Source organism: Globicephala melas, chromosome 8 (genome assembly GCF_963455315.2).
Source record: "Globicephala melas chromosome 8, mGloMel1.2, whole genome shotgun sequence".
Classification (NCBI taxonomy): Eukaryota; Metazoa; Chordata; class Mammalia; order Artiodactyla; family Delphinidae; genus Globicephala; species Globicephala melas.
The window spans coordinates 99,362,164-99,380,316 of NC_083321.1; the positions used below are offsets into that span (position 1 = coordinate 99,362,164).

At 54.9% G+C, this 18,153-nt stretch overlaps 1 protein-coding gene across 11 annotated transcripts in view; it reads left to right on the forward strand.

The window, feature by feature from the left end:
* The window catches only part of PKNOX2 (PBX/knotted 1 homeobox 2), a 309,100-nt gene that overhangs the window by 46,039 nt on the left and 244,908 nt on the right, over positions 1 to 18,153 (forward strand). For 6 of the 11 annotated variants that reach the window (XM_060304256.1, XM_060304248.1, XM_060304244.1 and 3 more), the window contains exon 1: positions 844 to 952. The exons of 2 other annotated variants lie outside the window; for them this stretch is intronic. The gene's annotated coding sequence lies outside the window, so the exon portion shown is untranslated. Of the gene's footprint in view, positions 1 to 843; positions 953 to 18,153 lie in introns of those variants that run through there. 3 more of the 11 variants (XM_060304250.1, XM_060304255.1, XM_060304243.2) reach the window with 3 other exon arrangements.

Below are 18,153 nucleotides of genomic sequence, written 5' to 3' on the forward strand. Positions count from 1 at the left end.
CTCCTAGAAGGCACTTAGGTGAATTCCGCCCCCCCCCCCCGGAAATCACCCTGGCAGGGCCAGGCTGAAACCGCCCAGCCGGCCTCCCTCTTTATATTACACCACCCGACCCCCAGACCTCTGCGACTTTTTAGAATAAAAATAGCAGTGGCTTAAAACAGGCCTGCCCGGCATTTGCAAAGAGGTGATTTACTGACAAAGCCTCTGCACCTTTTTATCTGTCCCTCTGCCCCACCGTTGCAGTCACCCCTCGGTGAACCAAACGCCCCAGGAAGCCCAGAGCAGAAAGCCCTTGAGACTAGGAATAACTAACCAGAGTGTCACCTGAGCAACTTTTCTGGGGCCAGGGTAATGAGAATTATTCAAATGCAATCATAAAAATGAGGCCAGCCAGGCAGGAATGGGGTAGGGGTGGGGGAGGAGTGGTGGTGGAGAGAAGGATTTCTTGCCAGTTTTAAGTTTCATAATTTCTGGGGAGTTCTCTTGGGGTCCACAGAAAATTTCACCTCATCTCCAGCCCCTGAGCCCAGGATGTCTTGAAACTCGGCCTCGGGTGTTTGCCGAGGAGGACTTGGCCTGGGGGGCGAGGGCAGAGTTCCCGAGCTCCTTGGGGGTCCGCCGCGTTCCTGTGTCCGAGGCCCCCTCGCAGTCTGTCTCTCCAGCGCTCTGCTGCCTCCCAGGCCGCTGGAGCAGGCCCGCGCCCGGCGTCTTAGAAAAGCCTCCAGCAGAGGGAGACACTCCAGCGGCTGCTCCGACTTGGAAGCGGCCGGGGCCGGGAGTGGGGGTGGGGGTGGGGGGTGGGGGGGGGAGAAAGGGGGAGTGAGGAGAGGGGAGGTGTGTGAAGGGGGGGGCTCCGGGGGGCGGGTCCCTGTGCCGCTGACGTCCCGAGCAGTGCTGGGAAGTATAGGCTGTGTTGTCACGCCGGTGTCAGTCTGATGAAGATTGGCATCAGGTAAGCTGTCATTCATTTCCATGTCAGAGACGCTTTTGCAGGCGGCGGCGGCGCGGCGGCGGCGGCGGCGGCGGCGGCGGCGGCTGCTGCTGCTGCGGGCGGCTGCCTCAGAGCGCGTGTGTTTTATTCCAGTCCCCAAGCCAGAGTATTATTCATTGCGACAGGGCAAGGAGGAGAGAGGGAGAGAGGGAGGCAGCAGGGAGGAGAGAGAGGGAGGCAGCAGGGAGGAGGGAGGCAGAGAGCAGCGAGGGACGGCGGGAGCGTGCAGAGAAGCTGGGGAAGCGCCGGGAGAGCGCGGAGCGAAGCAGCGCGAGTGGCGGCGAGGCCGGGGACTGAGGCGGCCGGAGCCGCGCGGCCCGCCCGCGCCCGGGCCCGGCCAGCGCGCAGCCCCGCCGCCGCCGCCTCTACCCGCTTGGGCCGGTGGCCGGGCGCGCATTGTCCGCGGGTGCGAGGAGCGGGGCTGCCGACTCGGACCGCCGCGGGCCCAAGACACCGTAGCGGGCGGGCGGGGAGCTGCGAGCTGGGAGCGCCGGGGACCCGAGTAGGGACATGCGCGCGGGCCGGAGCCCCGGTGCGGGCAGCTCGGGGCTGGGCGCTCCGCGGGCGAGGCTGGGAGCGGCGGGCCGGCTCCAGGTTCGCTTTCTTTCTCCCGGCTTCGGGCGCCCTTTGGGCCGGCGCTTACTCTGCGCCAGCAGCTTGGGGCTGCCTTCGAGCGGCGGGAAGCAGGAGCAGCCCCAGACTCGGGCCGGGTGCCTGGAGTCCGGGAGCCGCGGCCGCGTCCCGCCAGGCCTGGGGAGCCAGGGTGGGGGTTCGCAGGCGGATCCGTGGGGAGAGCGGAGCACAAGCTGTGGGCCAGGCAAGCTGGGATCGCAGGGGCCGGGCTCAGGGACCCTACCCGCGGGAGGAGCCATAATTTGTAGGGTTACTGGCTTTCCGCGGATTGTTGGGAGTCTTTGGCGAGGTGTGGGGAGGCGCAGGGGCCCTCGGCGAGGTTCGGGAATAGGGAGCCCTCCTGGCTGTAGAACGGGGGCATGAGTTCGTAAGAGGGGGGGAAGGAAAGCGCCCCAAAGCAGAGAGCCGAGGGGGATGGGGCAGGGTCCCGAGTCTGCCGCGCAAAGTTTGCGTTTCTTTCGGGTTAGGCGTGCGGGGCTCTCCCGACTCCAGATCCTGAGGAAGAAACGAGCAAAGCGTGCCGCCTTTTCCGGGGGCTCTCAGCGGGAGAGCCCGAGGTTCCGGTGCGGTGGGGAGAGCCGGGCTAGGACTGGGAGTGGGGCGGGGGGTGGGAGGTGGTTGTGCATTAGGGCTGGACTTCAGGGCCAGGCTAGAGTTTGGGATTTTAGGAACCGAGCTGTTTTCAGAAGCGGGATCGAAGGGCCGCTCAATAGCTTAGGGATCGAATCTATACCCCGGCCAGAGCGGGGTGGAGGGGGGGGCGTCTGGAGTTAGGGGCCCGGGGTTACATCTGAGGCTGGAATCGGAGGAACTGGTGGCGTTTTTAGGATTTAGCCAGGGGTTCACGGCTTTGGTGGGGGTGGGGGTGGTTGAAGCAATTGGAATTTGGGGAGGGTCGCGCGCGCGACTCCCCACGCTAAGTGGGTTGAAAAGCGTTTAGGTAGGCGATGAAAGTAGTTGATAGGAGCCATGGCAGGCGAGTCCCGAATTCCTGCTGCTTCTCCCCAAAAGCGGATCTGGAGGAAAGGACTTAAGGCGCGCTGGACCCGGCCCTAGGAGGATTCCGGGAAGCGGACAAATCGAAGGGATGTTCTGGGCGAAGCGACGGGGCAGCCTCGCAGGGCTCGGGGTGGATCCGAGGACCCGACCCTGGCGGCTCGGCGGGCTCCGGAAGCCACTTCGGGTCTGCGGGCGCAGCGCGGCGGGGCGGGTGCGGTGGCCCGCAGGGGCCGCGGCCTGCGCGGGGGGAGCTAGCAGCGAAGGCGTCGGGCCGAGCCCTGGGAGTCCGGGCTGCGGCAGAGGGCAGGGCGGGCTCTGGAGCCCTGACCGGAGCCGCCAGCTGTTGACCCGCAGGCGCTGTCTGCACTTCTCCCAGGCCCGGCCCGGAAGCCCACAAGCCGGGCCGCCGGTGCGACGTTCCGCCTGGGAAAGGGGCGAACTCGGGGTCCCTTGCCTTTACCACACTTGTCCCGGGACTCCTCCAGCGTGTTGAAATATTTTCCAATTAGTGGAAACCTAAAGCTTAGCATTTTAGGCAAATTTAGACTATCTCCTCCTCCCCAAATCTGAGAAAATGATGGTGTCCAAACACAAGCTATATTGCGCAAAGCCTTAGTCCCTAGCCCTCCTGCCTGCCCTGCCATTCTGGCCTTCCCAAGGCTTCAGGAACTTGCGGGGAAGGTAGGGAGGGTCTCCAGTCTTTGGGCTCGTGATCTTCCACTCGAGCTGCACCCCGCTTGGCTCCGGCCTAGCTCGGCGGTGGGAGAGAAGTCCCTACTCGGCAGGGAGGTTATCCCTCGGGCCGCTAGGGAAGCAGAGCGTGTTGGCCGGGGAGGGTGGGTGAACGGGAGGAAGATCTGCAATTTCTCCTTTGCAGTCGCGAACCCACCCTCCCAGCCCTCCGCAGCCCTCGCACCCTTCTCTGGGGCAGCCAGACGGCGCTTCCGGGACGCAGAAGGCTCTCGACCCATGAGTTGCCGCGGCGGCCCGGGGCGCGGCGACCGCCCAGTGGCGGAGCTCCGAGGCTGTTGTTTTGCAGGCTTGGAATTTGTGCTCTCCCTCTCCCGCCGAGAGCCTGAGGGCGGGAGCGAGCCGTGACCCCACGGAGTCTCCGCGGTCACCGCTTCCCCTTTGTGAGCGCTAAAGGCATGCAAGCCCAGAGAAATAGAAGCTGCTCGGAATAAGGGGCAGGGGGTTACCGGAGGGAGATGGGCCCGGCCACCGCACACAGTAAAATGCCTTGTGCAAATTGCACTGAAGTGTACCCAACTTGAGACTGGCTGTTTTATGAGCCTTTCTGGGAGTTTACTGCTCTCTGCTTTTAAGTCTATAGATGGCTTTAAGTTAATGAAAGTGCTGCTTTCAAAGAGGGCTTTTATTGTGCAGCACTGGCAATCCAGTACCTCCCCTTTACTCTTCCAAAATGGGCCTGTTTAAAAAGAGGGAGCGTCCTGGAGTTCCCACATGGACAGAGCTTGGGGGAGGAGGCTGTATGACAACGAGGATTAATAAAAATCAATGTCCAAGTCATTCGAAAAGACGAGTTCACTTCTTTTCAGTCCAGTGCCGTCTGTACCTTCCTGTGTTGCCTTTTGGACTTTCACTGAGTCTGATTTTAAAGGTTGCTTGGTGCCTACCCCTGACACCCCCTCTCCACATTGCTTTATGTAGGCCTGACCTTGTTCAATTAAACTCAAACTGGATTTTAGGCTTTCAACTGGCTGCCCATTCAAACTGCAACTAAAATATTTACTCAGGACTGGGGGAGGGGCTTTGCCTTGCATTCAGTGAGATAGATGTGTTAAAATGTCAGGGAGAAAGGCTGGGAACCTTGAGAAGAAACATGGAAGGCTTTTTCCTTCTTTCAATTGATTTGGCACCAAAGGTGAGATGACAAGGTTTTTAACTAGGTCCTAACACAGAAACTGCAGTGGGGCTGGGCTGTGGCTTTGACCGCATGTCATAACCATTTAAACTGTGGTTAGTTGTTCAAAGCTCAAAGCTTCTCCAAGCTGGGTTTCATTAACTCAACACCAGTTGCCTGGAAGTTCAGTAGCAATAAATTGTATAAACACATTTGAAGTAAGTTAGTGATGAAATAAGGAGAATTACTGTCTTGTGAGTGGAGAATCCTGAATTCACGGAGTTCTAGCCTAACTGGAAACATACCTCCTCTCCCTTGGCCTTGAGTTTTATGGGTACACCAGGGTGTGTGTTAAATTTCTTTCTGCTATGTCCATCTCCGACCTGGGGCTGTAACTCATTAGGGACCAAGGCTTGCCTAGAAAGCAAAAAAGGCTGGGTTTTAAAGGGCTCTCTATTAGCCTGGTTTAGAAACCAAACGAAACCCCTCAACCTGCCTTCCTTACCCTGGGTGAATGCAATGTGCAACAGAAACAGCAGCAGAGCAGGCCAAATTAGATTTTTAAATGTTAGCAGCTTCATAATACTGTGTTATTAGCAACTGAATTTGTTTTTATTAAAGAAACAACCTATAAAATGTATAGGCCTCCAACATGTTGCAAGATTTCCTTGCTATTTATTTAGCGCCCCCCACCCCCAAAATTCTATCTCCAATTTCAAACTTTTGTTCCCGATTTATTTAATTTGGAGCACATTTTCTAAATTAGCTCGCGGAAGGTGAGAAATGCTGTTATAAGTTTTCCTTTTTCCTGTGGCACCAGGACAGCGATGCTGTAAGATATATATAAATGTGTGATGCAATTGCCTGAGGTGCTGGCATGTGAAGCAAAGTGTCTGGATCAAACAAAATGCAGATCAGAGTATGGAGAGGGTGAAAATGATGCCACAGAGGAAGTTCCATGGGAAGTGAAATCATCGTGAGCCACCATCAGCCTTGATTCTAGCCAACACAACACGCTTTGTATAAAACACTTCACATGAGATCCGTGACTTATTGAAGATTGAATTATGTTGAGAAGCAGAATTTAGAAGGAGGAGCTGCACTGGCTGGGTTCCGTCCAGGCTGCGTGGCCAGGCTTGTTGTGATGGGGATCTGCTAATTTAATTAAATCTAATACCTGGTGGGAAAGGGAGGAAGGAGATAATCAAGGCGGGCAGGTCAGCATGCTGAGTAGCGTTTAGGCTGGAGTTTGGGGACCTGGCAGTTTTATACCCTGTGACTCTCTGGCTTCATGACTACAGTGGGTCAGTTAGCTTCCTGATCTCGGTTTCTTCATCTGTCAAGTGGAATGTATCACATGAATTCCTCATTAGGCTCTGAGGAGTGACTGCCGCCTGAATCCTGCACTCTGAATAATAAAGGAAATGGGAGAGAGGAGGCTTCTGAGCAGCAAAGTCATTTTCTTCACTGTGTTTTCTTGCCCTGCCTGGCCCCAGAGCCTTTCCCCACAACTCTCAGGAGTCCTTAGACTTGGGTGAAGGGGCTAAACTCCTGCCTTTCTTATATCCTAGAATTTGAAGTCCCTGCTGTGATTCCAAAATGCACCTGCACTTTTCCAGGAGAGGCAGTTAAGCTGGAGCTGGGGGAACCAGCATGCTCATTCCCAGCGCTGCTACCTGGACTAGCTTTCATGCATCAGATGAACACAGAATCTGACTGGTCAGAAATGCGGCCTCTTCTCTTTATGTCATGGGGAAGAAGAGGCCACAGCCCGGACTGGTGTGTGACATCTGGTCGGGCTAGGGCTGGGGGGGGATGGGCGTTGGTCTGGAGCTAGCCGCCGCTTGAACCTCACTTAGCAGTCTCCATGCTGGCAGATCAAAGCAGACTCTGGGCCAGAAAGCCCGAGAAGTTACACCCGGCAGTTATACAAAAGTGTATACGCACTTGGAGCCTCCTTCCGTTCCGGTGCCTGAGTTTTTAAAGCTATCCCTGATACTGGAGACAGGCTCCAGTGGAATGCTTGCCTTTAATTCTCCCTCATCGTTGAGGGGGACTTCTTGGGGTAATTTTTTCCTCCGCATATACTTCTCCAGCAGTCTTGGGCAGCATCTTAATTTCCAGTCTGATCAGGGGTGAGAGCTGGGACACACAGGATGAGGGTGGAGGGAGTTGGAAGGCACAGCCCTTCAACTAGAGCTCGGCTTTTCCTCGGTACTGATCCCCCAGGAGTGAGGAAGAACCAAGCCCTCGGGCAGCTCGGGAAGAGCTTGCTGCCAACGTGTTGTCTTGAGGGGGGTCTGCTGTTTGGCTTGGATGGCTCGCTGCAGGCCCTTCCTGCCTGGGTTTCTAATTACAAGAAGGACGGTTCTGCTAAGACCTATCTCACTAAAAACACATCCCTGTGTGTAATAAGAAACCCTAAACCAGGCAGGATATTTTAAAACTGAAGCAATGAAGATTAGATTAAGTCTCCGCCAAACAGCTTCGTTCTTATATTATTTTTGGCTGGAATGTGGAGAAAAGAGGCTAGCCCTAGGGCCCAGAGCAGACTCTGGAGGGTTCAGATGGGGCCGGAGTGGGTGGTGTAACTGTTAGTTTCTTTGCTCAATAGGAATGTGGCCAATTTCAGTACAGCTCAGTCAAGGCAGTGGGGTGCCTGGTGGGGGAGGAGGGTCAGGCCCAAAGGGGCCGGAGAGTGGCCCCGAATCAGCAGGTCACAGGGCACTGAGAACCTTTTAAATCCCTCACATTGTCCAGCCTTTTGTGTTCAGCTTATGCTTCTACCTCCCCCCCAATCCCCTGCCAGCCCCATCCCATGCCTAGTTAACCCAGCCATTCGCCACGTGGCCTTTGGAGGATCCTTAGTTTATTGGATTATTTTTCTGGGTGGAGAGAGGAACACAGTTGTCCAAGATTCCTGGAAATAGAGGAACCAGTAACCTGGCATCAGAATCCCTTGCTCTGTCCTGCTAGGGAGATGCAGCATGGTATCCATCCATTCCTTTGTTCCTTCGTTCAGCAACTATGTACAGAGTGTCTCCTCTGTGCCTGGCACAGTCCTAGGCGTTGAGGATACAGCAGCAAAAGCAAATGGAACAAACACGTGTAACCACCAAGTCCCTGTCCTCAAGGAGCCTGCGCGCTAAGACAAGTGCAGAGTGTGGGCTTAGCATCAGATAAAACCTGCACTGAAAGTCTCCTTCTACTAGTTACCTAATCGTGTGGATTTAGACAAGTTGCTTAACATCTTTGATCCAGTTTCCCCAACTGTAAAGTGGGAAATAAAAGCACGTAGCTCATAGGATTGTGGAGAGCGTGTCTGGAAAGTGCGAGCACAGCGTCTGGCACCCAGGGCAGGCTCAGTGGGTTTCCTCTCCAGTTGGTACATCATCCAGCCTCCCTTCCCCTGGCTTTCTCCTCCCCCAGGACATGGCCCAGGCCTTCCACAGGTTACTGGCACATCAGCAAGTGTTGAACAAACAACCGTGTGCTGTGCGCTGCACACAGACTTCGGACAGGGACACAGACCCTGTCCTCAGGGACTGTGCAATTTGGGCGAGGACAAACTTACACACCAATGCATGAGAGGTGCTGTGCACATGCACTGAGGTGAAAAGCAAAGAAGGCAGAAATCAATCGTTAACCAAAGGAGGCAAAAGTGGGATGGGAGGCTGCCGAGTGATGGGGACAGAGCGGAGGGGAGCTCTCAGCGGGGCTGGAGGGGGAGGGGCGAACATGAGCCTGTCCAGGTCAAGGTGCTCTGGTGCTGTCGTGGCGATATGGCTGGGGGGCAGAGTGAAGAGTTCAGCCTCCTCTGACCACGGCCAGGGGGCCAGAAGGGGCCACCACTGCCTCAGGAGAACCTCCCAGGCCTCCCTGTTGGAGGCGCGCTGCTTTCACACGGTGACCTTCCAATGCGCAGAACTCAGGCTTATGATTTAGTGCAGGAGGCCGGCCAACTCATTTCATCGCTGACTGTGATACTCCCCTCTCACCTGCTATCCCTGCTCTTCCTAAGCCGAGAGAGCAGAGACTGTAGGCCCCACACCCGGCCCTCTCGGGGGCTGCGAAGCTGACCGACGTCAGAGCGGTTGGGGTGTGGAGAACAGGGATTCCGACTGGGAATCAGGGACAGTGGATTCCGCTCCGGACTTGGCCATTGACTTGCTGTGTGACCTACAACACGTGACTGACCTGTGGAGGTCAGTTTCTTCAGCCGTCCAAGGAGGAGCTGGGACTTGCTCTCAGAGGCCCCCTTCAGCCCACAGTTCCGTGATTTTGTGTTTCCTCAAATTGGATTGGTTCACGAACAGACAGTCGTTGGAACCACCGTCCGACCACAAAACCAACAAGTATCATGGTGGCATTCGGCCGCCAAGGCAGGGGCTGTGAGGGCTCGGCCCTCGGGTGCCCTTGTGTTGTAGGGTCTCTCAAGACAGTGGGGAGTTGGTCTTGACTTGACCGATGGCCTTCCCAGGGCAAATGGGCAAGTCTAGCAGTAGGGGCGGCTCCACGAGGGCAGCATTTTGTCTGAAGACTCTGGCTTTTTCATAAAAAGCACTGTTTGCTTCTTTTGTTGAGAGGGTGTGGTGTTGGAAGAAGGAACACTGGCTTTGGAGTCACATTCTGGGTTCTGAGCCTGGTTCTACTATGACTAAGCTGTGTGTCCTTGGGCACATCGCTGAACCTCTCTGAGCCTCAATTGTCTTACCTAGTTAGGATAGTAATAATATGGAGCACGCAGGACCTCTGTGAACACTCTAGAAGAAAGTATCTGTAAGTGCTCATGGTGAATATTAGTTTTCTTTCCTAATAAAGAACATTCTCATGCGCTCTCCCTTTTGAGCCTCTCAACTTTGTGAAGTAGGTGAAGTGTGAAGCAGTTGTTGTATCACTTTACGAGTGGGAGGAACCTGGGCTCAGAGAGTGGCTGAAGTGGCAGGTCCAGGTTGGCAAACTCTGCAGAGACCTACGGGCTGTTACGGAAACCCAAACCTAGAAGATCTATTTTTTTTCACTTCCACAGAGCTTTTGGTTACGGGAGGGCTGGGCTGGTCAGCACAGAGAGGAGGAGGTGGATTTCGGGCCGGGAGGTGGGGTAGTGGCGGTGGGGCAGTGGCAGAGCTGCAGGGCCAACTCCCTGCCTCCGTCTGCTACCCAGGCTGGAAGCCGGCCCACAGCCGGGGTGCAGAGAGCGTCCTGGGGCTATACCCGTGGTCCTCCGGCTCTCCATCGTGACGGACACCAGGGAACACTGAGCCCATTTTTGGCCGGGCCTGCGGACTCCGAGTAGGCTGAGTCCAGGGTGGCGCAGGGGGTCCGTGACGGAGCAGAGGGAGCGAGCCCCACCCCAGAGGTCCCTGTCACAGCCCTCACTCCGTGGTCCCTTGTCACTGAGCACTGCTCTATTCTCAGGCCTGTGCTAAGCCGGGAGTCCAGGGCTGTCCCTGCCCTTTCTCAGGTGAGGCCCTGCTCTGTGTGGGTTGTGAGTTCAATTCCAGGTCAGAGGCAGAGAGAAGCAGCCCAGAGAGACTTCGGCTGTGCTCCCAGGGCCTCGTGGTGACAGGTGCTTGTTCTCACTCCCGAGCCCTCCCTGGCGGTCCTTCCATCCATCAACGAGCGGGGCCTGAGCCCACTATTCAGTGCATGCCCAGCTGTGTGCTGTATGGGGCTTGGGGCCTCTCCCGTGTGACCTCTGACACATCTCTTAACTTCTCTTAATCTTAGCATCCTCATTTTATACAAGGAAGAGGTTAGATGAGATTATCTTCAAGGCCCCTTCCGGATCTACTATTGTGTGACTCTATGGGCTGTACGTGCTAAAGCGTGTGCTACAGACCACCAGGCACCTGGATCAGGAAAAGGTGGTGAGGCACCAGGGGACGTCTGGCCCATAGTGGTAGGACCTGCCTCACTCTGAGTGAGCGAGGGGGTGGGGAGAGTAGATTTAATGGCAGCTGGGCGTCCCTTGTTTGGGTGCAGGGGCTGGGGGAGCGCCTGCTGAGGGGGGGCCTTTCTGAGTCCTGCAGTCTCCAGGAGGACCAGGCGGACAGAAGTCAAGCAGGAGAGCCCAGTGGTTTGGGAGCTCAAGCCTGCTGCTCTCCCGTGGCCCCGGTGGAAGTGGTGGTCTTGTTCTGCTGCCACGATGGGAGCTCGTCTCGTGGCCCCTCTCCTCCTACGCCTCTCCCAGCTCTGGGAGGAGAGAGCTAGACACACAGGGGGGCGGCAGACCCCTGGGGACCCTCATGTGTGAGTCTAATCTGGAGGAGAGCCAAAGAGCTCGACAGGATTCCCCAACCTTCCCTGGAGGCCATTCCCGGGGAAAGTGACCGTTCCTTGCACTGGCACAGCTCTCCTTGGGAAGGCATCCTGTTCATGAGAGCCTCTTAGTGGCAACAAGATGGGGGCGGGGTGCTACCTCCTGCTGACTCCCAGATTGCTGGGAAAACCCCTTTCCAAGCTGGACATCTGGTCTCCTGGAATACTTTTCAAAGTCATCTCCATTGGCTTTGGGAGGGAGAGATGGAGAGAGAACTGCATTCGCAGGCTGGACTCTGGGCAGTGCCATTAGCTGCCGGCAGGGCTTTCTTTCTGCAGAGTCCTGGTGCTGGCGGTGCTGCCTGACCACAGTGGGCCTGGACCCTTCCGGGGAGGGAGGAGATGGGCTGCCACCTGGCACGTAGATCGAGGGAAGAAAAGGATTGTTCTTGAGCCCTGTGATTTCTGAGGAGCTGCCCAAGGCCACAGAGGAATGGACACTCCTTCACCGGGTGCCGGCAGCTCTCGCTCTTTATTTTATCTGGTCATGGAATGTGAGAAAGCAAGGGGAGTTCAGAGTGGGTGAGAGAATTTACCCAGGTCGCGCAGCTGGGTCGGTGTCCACCTGGATCCGTGGTCTTTCCAGCCCAGTTCGCTGCCTGCTCTAGGGAGACGCGTGTTTGGGGGAAAGTTGCAGGCTTGCTTGCTGCTTTCTTGCTCCATCTCCCTCCCACGCCAGACCCCCTGCTGCAGGTCACAGCAAGCTCAGTGTAAGACACAGGGCTGCGGCCTGGGCACGTCACAGGTGATGAGATTGCGGTGCGACAAGGAGCACGACTGAGGCAGGCCGGTGCCAAGCAAGCCAGAGCCTTGGGTTTGAGCCGTGACCCAGCCATATGCTCACCGCTGACCCCACTGTCCTCCTCAGTAAATGGTGGTGACAGCGCCTACTGCCAGGGCTGTGGACCAAGTGAGTTAGTGGACAAGGATGTGTTACGCACGTTATATAAACAGAAATGAAAGCACCTACACTGTGCCTCGCGTGTAACGTGCTGGGGAGAACATCGGTTGGCGCAGACTCTATTTCTTATTAGTTTGGAGTCGAGCACACACACAAACACACACCACCTCTCGTGCTCACTCACAGAGCGATGACAACCTTGTTTAAGTGACTGAAAGCTGGCAGGATGGCCTGTCACGCCTGCCCCACGGCTGGGGTGTGAATGGCGCCCCCAGGTGGTTTTCCAGATTCTGGCATAGAGACAGACCTGAATTGTGTGCCTACAACGTGCCAGTGGCTGTCCCGTCTAGTCCAGTGCAGGGGTCTTCTGGGGCCTGGTGTCGGGGGTTGGCCTCTGCCAGGTCCCGTCAGCCCGCACCAGGCCATGGGTTCCGCCCCGTGGGTAACATTCATTCCATAGATTTTTACTGAGCACCTCGTACATGTCAGACCTGGCGGAGGTGCTGGGGATGGGGATACGACCGTGAACTAGGCAGACGGGCTCCCTGCTGGCAGAGTTCACAGTCTGCTGGGGGGAGATGGGCATTCAAATTCTGTGGGTACTTAGTGAAACCATGATAAGGGGAGAAGTCCAGGAAGCCACGAGAGTATAGCCAGGGGGTGTACATCCTCTGGGGGTCTGGAGGGCATCCTGGGGACACGAGGTTCAGGCTGAAGTTTGCGGGGAGCTGGCGAGGATTCTAGTCACCATCGGCTGGCTTCACCTGACCTCATGCGCAGAGGAGACCCTTCCCAGAGAGAGAGCTGGCCAACCCCTCCTTCCCTAGGGGCTCCTTTTCCATCCCAGGCAAGGGCAGAACAAGGTGAGAGAAAGACAGTGGGCACCGGAAACAGCCAGCCAGGGATTTTGCTCTCACCTGAGTTTCCTGTCCAGGCTGCTTCAGAGAGCACAGCTGACGCTGTTCCCACACAGCCCCATCCTCCCAACGCGTACGACTGCACTCCTCCAGGGCAAAGCTTTCAGGAGGAGCCTTTAGAAAATGCAGGCATCCCTTGCCTATTCTTCCAAAGCTAGGGCCCTGATCGTATCCGGGGGTGCCCGGTGATGTTGACGTTCAAGACGTCTTACCTGACTCTGATTTCTGGAAAGCCCTCATGGGCAGCAGCTGTGAGCCGGGGAGGAAGGCTCACCCTTCTTTCTTGGTACCATCGGAAGGACTATGTTTATTGGAAGACCCGGCCTCTTTGGCTAGAGGGGATGGAGTAAACCTCTTGACTTATTTCCTTGGTACGGTGGCTGAGGCCATGCCATCCTTTTGGAAACACTGGGGACAATTTATGAATATTTTGTAGTCTGGTACTTTGGAGGGGACAATGAGGAGAGGCAGGAGGGGGCGGCTAGACAGAGATTGATGGGCTTAAGTCACTAGGGCTGTAAATTCAAAGTTACACAGATGTGAACAAAAAGGTGCTTGCAAGGGAACAGCTGGTGGTACAGGATGGACCTCTGCCCCGAGGCTTCGGCATCCCCTGGGCTGGCAAGGTGTATCTGCCTCGGGGTTAGACAGGTAGGGGTTAAGCCCTGCTTCTGCCACAGGCCGGATGTGTGATCTTGGGCAATTTCCTAACCTCCTTGAGCCTGAGTTTCTTCCCTTTTGTGAAATGGGGAGGACAAAGGCTCTTTGCAGGCGTTCCACGAGCCTGGTCTAGTCTCTGGTACTAGGTGCTCAGGATGCGTGGGTTCCTTTCCCACCATTTCCTTCTCTACAGTGCTGGACGCAGACCAGAGTTCCCCTTCAGGAGGCAGGAGGGAGTGGGTGCGAGGAGGCGTGGCCTCTCTGGGGAGCACAGCTGGAGGCATGGAGGTCAGAGCTTGCGAGGCTTTCCTGAAGGTGGGGCGAGGAGAGTGGCGGGGAGGCGCAGTGCTCTGGGGCTCCTGGGGTAACCAGGGCAGCGTAGATGGCCTTGGGAGGGCTGCAAAGCAGGGACTCTTTGAAACAGGGAATTGAGAGGATGGGAGGGAGGAATGAACACTTATGAAGTATCTGCTATGTGCTTGACCTTGAGCTAGGTACTTTAGCACCCATTATGTGAGTTTATAAATTTAGAAGCATAGAATCTTAACGTCTCAGAAATCTCAGAACTGGAAAGGGGATAAGACATCTATTCCAACCTCTGTATTTTATATATGGAGAAATTGAGGCTCAGAGAGGGCAGTAACTTGCCTAAGGTCACACAGGAAATCAGTGGCAAAGCTGGGTTAGAAACTGCCCAGGCCAGTGCCGTTGGGGCAGAGCAGAAAGAGCATAGACTTTGGAATTAGAAAGACTAGGTCTGACTATAGACATGCTTACAATATGACCTAGAGAAACTTACTTCCTGAGCTCAGCTGTCTCAGCTGTAAGATGGGTTAGTAATTCTCAACTCAAGTGGCGGCCATGACGATGAAATGAGATAACCCAGGTAAGTGCCCAGTGTAGGCACAGGGGCTCTGTGGGCTCAGGTCCTTTCCCCTCCCAGCCTGCCCCCTCCCCACTGAGTTCAGAGCTCTGACCACGCCCACAGGGCCTCCAAAGAGGCCTGAGCTGGTCTGGCCTTGTGCCTCCAGGGTGCCAATAACCCGGGGGCCTAGGGCACTCATTTATTCTCTCATTCAGTTATTCTTCCAGTATTTATTGGGTACTTTGAGTGTATGCCAGGCATTGTCTTGGTGCCTGGGCTAGAAAGGATCAAAAACAGTCATAGCCTCTATCCTGATAGAGTTTACAGGGGGATGGAGAAGAGAGGCATTAATTAAAAAAAAAAGTCATACAAATAAATTTGAGAAAACACGTGTAACAAGAGCTTTGAAGGGAAGAACATGAAACTATGAGAGCATTTAAATAGGAGATTTTATTTAGAGAGAGCAGGGAAGGGTCTCTGTGGAAGAGAAGTTTGAGCTGAGACCTGAAGGGAGAGGACATAAGTGAATAAAGAAGGAAGCAAAGAGTATTCCAGGGTGTGTGTGTGTGCGGGGGACAGTCGGTGTGAAGGCCCTGGGGAGAGAGGAAGGGGTTGATGGATGGCAAGGGGGACAGGGCAGACTGACAGGTCGGAGGGACACCTTGGAAGAGCTTGGGAAAGAGCACAGGAGTCTGATCTGGACCAGGCAGCACCTTCAGGAGAGGTGGGACGACCCAGGCTGAAATTCTGATGTGGAGACCGGGCTAAAGCTTGGCTATAGGCCTGGAAAGAGAAACAGAAACGAAAGTAGTAATAATAAAAATCATAAATAGATTGCAGGTCCGTGGTGGAGAGGCGAAAAATGAACAAATTCATCATATAACTGGACAGTGTCAAATTCATTTCTGTCAAAGCCTTAATGATATGGATGCATCATTGAATAAAAGCCAAAGTCCTCACTGTGGCTGAATCCCTACCTCCCCAGTCCAGCTCCTCTCGCTGTCTTCCTCCCTCGCTGCTCCAGCCGCCCTTACCCCCGCCACCACCACCTTGTGGTACCTGGAGGGGTCAGGCATGCTCCTCCCTCAGGGCTTTTGCACTGACTCTTCCCTCTGTCTGGAGCTCTCTTTCCCAGGTGTCTGCCTGACTCACTCCCTTGGTTTTTCCAGGTACCTGCTCTGATGTCATCCTCTCTCTGAGGCCTTCCCTGAAGGTCCTATCTAAAATGAAGTTCCTTTTCTCCCATCCCTGGCTCTCCCTACCCCCTTTATTTTTCTCCTGTAATTATCAGATTTTGTCTCTTCTTTTTCACAGCTGTAATCCAGAATAGTGCTTTTGCATATAGTGAAGAAAGCCCAGTCAGTGTTTGTGGAATGAATGAGTGAGTGAGGGGAACTGATTGCAGAGAAATGATTTGTTAGGTTAGGTTCATTCAAAGATGCTTTTTCCGGGCTTCCCTGGTGGTTGAGAGTCCGCCTGCCAATGCAGGGGACACGGGTTCGTGCCCCGGTCCGGGAAGATCCCACATGCCGCGGAGCGGCTGGGCCCATGAGCCATGGCCGCTGAGCCTGCGCGTCCAGAGCCTGTGCTCCGCAACGGGAGAGAGGCCCCAGTACCGCAAAAAAAAAAAAAAGATGCTTTTTCCTTTCTCTGAAATGTCAGGATTGGGAGGAGCTAAGTCTCTGAACAGCTCTCTGATTTAACAGCTGACCAGACAGAGGCCCAGAGAGGTTAAGGGGCTTGTGAAAGATCACACAGAACAGAGCCAGGATGAGAACTGAGGCCTCTGGGATTCCCTCCAGGACTCTTTCTACAAAGTTTTGGCTTTTCTGCATGACACAGCTCCTGGGGGATGAGAGGTTTGCTCTGTGGGCCTCCACTTCTGGGGCGGGGGGTGTGGGGGATGGCCAGAGGGCCTTGACTTCCATGAATTCTGCTCCTGGGGTCACATGGCCTCAGGGGCCATAAGTTCATTCCGAAATCTCTGTTGCTTCTGCTCATCTCGCTGTGAGACATTTTGGGGTTGTTCTTGGGGGGTGTTGGTAAAGGTGGCCATTGGCCACTGACAGGCAGACATACTTCTCTCCCTAGAACTAGGAAGTAAAATGAATGGGCTGTCAGTCTTCTGCAAAGGCCAGTGCACAGGAAATTGTTATATAGCTCTTACCTGGTGCAAGTCTGCCTAACATGGGGAATAATGCCAAGAAGCATGTTTCTGGCCCTGCACTCCAGAGACTTCCAGTCTAGCTAACTGGACTAGACTACTAACTAGCTAGGGAGACAATACTTTAGTAGCATCGATATTAATATTTGAAGAATAATAATAGCAAACATTCATTGAGTGCTTGCTACATACCATTCTTCTAAACACTTTACACCTTATAGTTGATTGACTTCTCATAACCGCTCTTTGAGGTGGATGCCCTGCCGCCTTCACTTTTGGGTGACCTGAGGCACACAGAGGTTAAGCCACCTGTTCAAAGTCACACAGCTAGTATGTGGGAGAGCCAGGATTTGAACCCAGGCAGTCTCCCACCAGTGTCCATCCTCTTTATTTATAAAGTTAAATAATAGCACAGGACAGGAATGTGTGACACATCACGAGGAGGTTGTATGAAGCCAAGGGAGGAGGTCTCACTGTGGCTGCAGGAGTCAGGGATGCCTTCCTGGAGGAGGTGCTGCCTGAATCAGAAGAGGAGTGTGTAGATAGTCAGAAAGATGCTTCGCCCTCTTGGTTTTCGGTCCTCACATGGATGAGAACAGTGGTTAGCAGGGCCTGGTGAGGGCCCTGCAGTGGGGATGGGTCTCCTCCTCTCTTGATGCATATACTTGGGGACAGCAGACACGAGTGAGTTCCTTTACCAGCTGCCCAGCTGGGAAGAGGACCTGAGGTGATCTGACCTCCTTCCCCATAGAAACAGTTCCCCATGGGCTTGTGTCTTGAGGCTTCTGCCCAGATTCTTAGATCTAGGCAGATCTGAGGGCAAGATGCTCAGGATTCAGGCTTCTTAAATGTTGGGTGAACTTCTGAGAAGATCCTCTAAATGGTCTATAAGACTGTGGCTGTTCTGTCTGTCAAATGGGCTAGAAATCCCCCAACTATGGGGTTGTAGTGAGCATTTGATGGGGGAGATGTGTCCAAAGAATCTGGTCCAGAGGGCTTCAGGTACTGAGCACCTCTGCTCTTCTGTCCACCCCCCTCAAGCCCCAGCTCCACCCAGACTGGCCACTCTTGGTCTTAGGCTGGAGCTGGGACGCAGACAGGTTTCTTTGCCCTGGTGACCTGGCCCTTTGGGGCTGTGCTGGGGGGGCAGGCCTAAAGCTATCCCCCTACTCAGAGTGGGAGCCATCAATATTTTCCTTCAGCTATGTTTGCATTCTCAAAAGACATTTGCTTTCTTTTGGAGCCACAGGGCACAGGAAAGCCTCAGTCAGAGGGGTCCAGCCATCTCGGTTTGCCGGGGACTGTACTGTGTTTAGGCTTTAGTGCTGAAAGTCCCAATTCCAGGCGGACCCCTCGGTCCCAGGCTCTGGGGCAGCTTCTCATCCTAAGAGTCAGTTAAGACAGAGAGGATGTCGTGGCCTCATGCACCCACTAAAGGCTGTCCCTTTGCTCCCTCCATCTGGCTTCTGAATCTCCCAGCAATAGCAGAAGTCACTGGAAGGCCTAGTTGAAAGACAAAAGCCTTTGGCTTCAGCCAGACCAGAGTTCAAATCCCATATCTGCTGCGTACTGTCAGCCTGACTTCGGCCAGGCATCTTAACCTGAGTCTCAGTGTCCTCTTTTGTAAAACTGGGGACTATCGTAATTCCACGATGGCGTTGTGTTGGGACTCCAATGGCCTAATGTGTGTAGAACTCCTGGCACCTGCTAGGTTTACGTATAATGGGCTAAGCCATCCGAGCCATTGCTTTTATTCCCAGTGTTGGTTGTGGGATGGGGAGAAGCAGCCACTTCCTTTCTCCCAGAGTGGCTGTGGCCTAGACACTCCCAGCTCCGTG